The following is a 4,835-nucleotide window of genomic DNA, read 5'->3' on the forward strand; positions in this document are numbered from 1 at the left end:
ACTTAATAAGAACTAGCTGGAACTACACACTTGAATGGAAGACACTGTGTTGACAACAGAACAACCAAGGGCGGGGCTATTAACACTTAATGACTGGGACAGCCAAGAAAAAGCTGCTTCCTTCAACACTCTGCAGGGAAACAGAGTGAAAATACTGGAGCTGGGAAAAAAGGAATAAGGTTTACAAGACTGTCTTTTAGGGTTGTTGTGGTGAATGGGCAAACTCCCAAAGGCAGGGACAGAGAGAGCAAAGATGGATCCAAGAGAATCATGGCATAGGAAGCCATTGCTTCTATCAGTATGGGACATAAGAACATAAGAATGGCCATACTGGGTAAGACCAATGATCCATCTAGCCCAGTATCTTGTCTTCTGACAGGGGATGGGGCAAATTCCTTCAAAGGGAATGAACAGAACACGGCAATTTTTCAGTGATCCATCCCCTGTCATCCAGTCCTAGCTTCTGGCAGTCAGAGGCTTAGGGACACCTAGAACGTGGGGTTGTGTCCCTGACCATCTTGGCAAATAGCCATTGATGGACCTAGCTTCCATGAACTTATCAAATTATTTTTTGAACTTAGTTATGTTTTTGGCCTTGAACACATCTCCTGGCAACGAGTTCCATAGGTTGACTGAGTGTTGTGAGAAGAAGTACTTCCTTATGTTTGTTTTAAACCTGCTGCATAATAATTTCATTGGGTAAACCCTGATTCTTGCAATATGTGAAGGGGTAAATAAAATGTCTTTATTCCCATTCTCCACACCATTCATGATTTTAGAGACTTCTATCATCTCTCTCCTTAATCGTCTTTTTTCCAAGATGAACAGTCCCAATCTTTTTAATCTCTCCTCTTATGGAAGCTGTTCCATATCCTTAATCATTTTTGTTGCTCTTCTCTGTACTTTTTCCAATTCTAATATATCTTTTCTGAGCTGGGGTAACCAGAACTGCACACACAGTATTCAAGGTAGGGGCATACCATGGATTTATATGGTGGGATTATATTTTTTGTATTATTATCTATCCCTTTCCTAATGGTTCCTAACATTCAGTTAACTTTTTGGACCACTACTGTACGTTGAGTGGATGTTTTTAGAAAACTATCCACAGTGATGCCAAGATCTCTTTCTTCAATGGTAACAGCTAATTTAGACCACATGGCAGGCAGGGGTCAGGAGGATGGGAGGCTGAGGGGCCGGGTCAGTGCACCACTGGCCCTGGCCAGGAGACAGGTGGTGGCTGCTCACCCCCGTCCCCAGCCAGGGCACCACTGAGCCCACGTGGGAGAGGGGTGGTCGCTGGGGATGTCAGCGGGGGCTGGATCCTTAGAGGAGGACCTGGCTGGTGCCCCCTCAGGTAGGCCACTGCTGCAGCGGCGGGCAGATAGGGAGAGCAGGAAAATGACCCGCCCTCTGCTGCCACTGCCACCTAACAACCTGGCCAGGGTGCTGGGCCCACGGCACGTGGGAGAGGGGAGGGGGGGAAGAGTTGGCACCCCCCTTACAGAAGGTTGCCGACCCCTGCTTCAGCATCTTAATTGTCCAGTGGTCCCACTGATCGTTTGGCAGGCTTCCTGCTTCTGAGGTACTTAAAAATACTTATAGTTTTTAAGTCTTTTACTAGTTCAAATTCTTTTGCGACCTGCCTGATTTATACTTTTACACTTGGACTTCGTCTTAAGCTCGACTTTCCTGTTCTAGACTAAGGACTTGCTCATGAGTAGTAAAAAGGGCCTACCTTCAATCAAACATCTACGTGACCGTAAGCCTGCCCTACCCGCCTCTATCACCGGAAGTCCCACACCATCCAGTCACCTGACATCCACTCCCTCCTTGGGTTATGACTTCCTGGTCAAGATGGGGCACCTGACTGGAAGCGGGTGGTGCAACTGCCCTCCGAGAACTCCCCCCGCCCGCTCCCCACTAATGGGAGAGGGTTTCACCCCGAGAGTGGGATTGGCCCCCAGATGGTCACCTGACTGGAAGCGATCGGTACGACCCCTCTGCCAATTGGCAGGTGTTTCACGCCAAGAGCTGGGATTGGCCCAGCAAGGGTTTTTGAATTTGTGCCAAGAGCTGGGATTGGCCCAGCGAGAGTACGGGGAGGAGCAGGGCGCTCCCACCCCCCAAGCGGAGCAGGCTTAGGCTGTCCCAGAAGGGAAAGGTGCACCAATGGGGATGTTCGGGCGGTGGAGGTGCAGCCCCCAGAAGTTTTGGGGCCCTTAAAGCGTCTAGTTTTTGAGACCGCGTGGTTCACAGCTCGTGGAAAAACGCCGAAAGGGGAACATGGACGCCTTCACCACCCCCATGAGGCCTTCGAGATTTGTTTTGGCTCCTAAGTTTTTGGCCCTCTGGCGTAGAAAGCATTACATTAGCGGCAGTTCTGAGGAGGACACACCCTTTGGCCCAGCCTTTGTTCAACACGCCGGAACCCGAAACCTGAGCATCCGACGAGCCTGACAGCCTCACGCTGTCTGTGCCCATGGAGGAAGGTGGCTCGCGGGAGTCGCTGAGGGGACAGGCCGAAGGAATAAACGGGTCGCAGGTAAAGGAATGAGCATGATTCCAAAATCAGAATAGCAGACATAGAAACTGAAACCTCAACATAAAAGTTAAGGCTGAAGGAAATGTCATATGCAGTTTGTACCTCGGGACAACCTGGTCAGCAAGAAGATTCAGAGGAATAATGTTTTCAAGTCTTGTAAGCAACAACCTTACATAGCTAAATGAACACAAAGTAGACAAAAAAACACACTGGGAAGAGCAAAATAATGCTGGACAGGAAAGCAAGGGGATGCAAAGGAACAAGACTAATAAATGTTAAATTTGCATCTTCTCCAATATTTTTTAATCATTATCTTTCTAAGAAATGTGAAGGTGGCTGGAAATTCCATTGATAACCTAAACGTCTCATTAGAGTTCGTATCTGTGCTAAATGAAAATAAACATGACAACTGACAACTCAGTCTGTTACAACAATACTGATGTTAAGTGTTACTATGCAATTACATACACTTTGATTCTGGTCCCCGGATTAATAGGGAATGTTTTAGCTCTGTGGGTCTTTTATGGCTACATGAAAGAAACTGAAAGGGCTGTGATATTTATGATCAATCTAGCCATTGCCGATTTAGCACAAGTTTTATCCCTGCCTCTAAGGATTTTCTATTACGTGTCTAGAACATGGCCCTTTGGAGGAGGTGTCTGCATATTTTGTTTCTACCTTAAGTATGTAAATATGTATGCAAGCATCTACTTCTTGGTTTGCATCAGCGTAAGATGATTTTTATTTCTTATGTAACCCTTCAAGTTCAGTGACTGCAAACACATATATGATGTGTATATCAGAATCGCTGGGTGGATTGTAGTCTGCATTGGCTGTTTGCCTTTTCCTCTTCTAAGATTTAACTATAATGAGATGAATATCAGTAATAAGTGCTTTGCAGACCTTCCCATAAATTATATTAAACTTTCTAACTCCATTGTGATGATGACCATAGGTGAGCTGATTGGGTTTGTAACCCCTCTGCTGATAATTCTGTATTGCTCTTGGAAGACTATCCTATCATTAAAAGAAAAGAATTCTATTTCCCATGACTTTGGAGAGAAAAAAAAAGACTTTAAAAATTATCCTCACCTGTGCTGTGGTATTTCTGATTTGCTTTGCATCTTATCATATCAGTTTTCCTTTAGATTTCCTTGTAAAATCACATCAGATAAAAAACCCACATGCCCGAAATGTGATTTTAATATTTCATGCGGTGGCTTTGTGTCTTGCCAGTTTCAATTCCTGTGTAGACCCAGTCATATACTACTTTACTACAGATGAATTCAGAAGACGACTTACCTACCACTGCCCTCTTGTATCACACATTGCAGCGTTTTGCTGTAAATACACAAAGACACAATAGCTGGATTCTCACAAAAATGTTTTTTATTTAAAAGACATGCAGCCACCTTGAAACATTTATCATATATATAAGGCCCACACAGGCCATCTTACAGAAACACAGATAGTCGCCAATCCCAGCTCTTGGCACAAATTCAAAAACCCTTGCTGGGCCAATCCCAGCTCTTGGCGTGAAACACCTGCCGATTGGCGGAGGGGTCATACCAACCGCTTCCAGTCATGTGACCATTTGGGGGCCAATCCCACTCTCGGGGTGAAACCCTCTCCCATTGGTGGGGAGCGGGCGGGGGGGGGCGTTCTCGGAGGGCAGTCACACCACCCGCTTCCAGTCAGGTGCCCCATCTTGACCAGGAAGTCATAACCCGAGGAGGAAGCGGATGTCAGGTGACCGGATGGTGTGACTTCCGTTGATAGAGGCGGGTAGGGCGGGGATTAAGGTTACGTGGACGTTGATTGAAGGTAGGCCCTTTTTACTACTCTCATGCTCTACTCCAGGTGATTATGAAATACTACCTTGCCCTATGTCACTGTAAATACTTGCTGGGTTGCATCGCTCCCTCTGAAGGTAAAGTCTCCACAGGAGTCTGTATTAAGGTGGGGTTGCTATCAGAGCTCATGGTGGGAAACAGAGGGTGCTTGAGCCTCAAGGCTCAGCCCAGTTCCAGAGCAATTGAAACTGTGTCCTGCTCTTGGGGAAAAGTGTTGACTATTGGGATCTAGAACACTAAAGATTTACTCCTAGGAGACTATTTAAAGGGCAGAACATAGCACAAACTCTGCAAATCTGTAACATCTGTACATTCTCTGGTCATAACTCATTGCTATCCTTCTTTCCTAGTTCCTGCAGTGGTGCACAGAGAAGCTTAAGGACCTCTACCAGAACAGGTGAAGATATTGTCAGGGGACAATTTCTTTACCCCCTTTT

At 46.1% G+C, this 4,835-nt stretch overlaps 1 pseudogene; it reads left to right on the forward strand.

Annotated features, from left to right (window-relative positions):
• The first annotated feature begins 2,935 nt into the window (after positions 1 to 2,935).
• Positions 2,936 to 3,911, forward strand: LOC137154831 (probable G-protein coupled receptor 174; annotated as a pseudogene).
• Positions 3,912 to 4,835: the final 924 nt, after the last annotated feature.

The sequence above is a fragment of the Emydura macquarii genome, unplaced genomic scaffold (genome assembly GCF_026122565.2).
Source record: "Emydura macquarii macquarii isolate MOO-44397 ecotype Brisbane River unplaced genomic scaffold, CSIRO-AGI_Emac_v2 contig_1305, whole genome shotgun sequence".
Lineage (NCBI taxonomy): Eukaryota > Metazoa > Chordata > Testudines > Chelidae > Emydura > Emydura macquarii.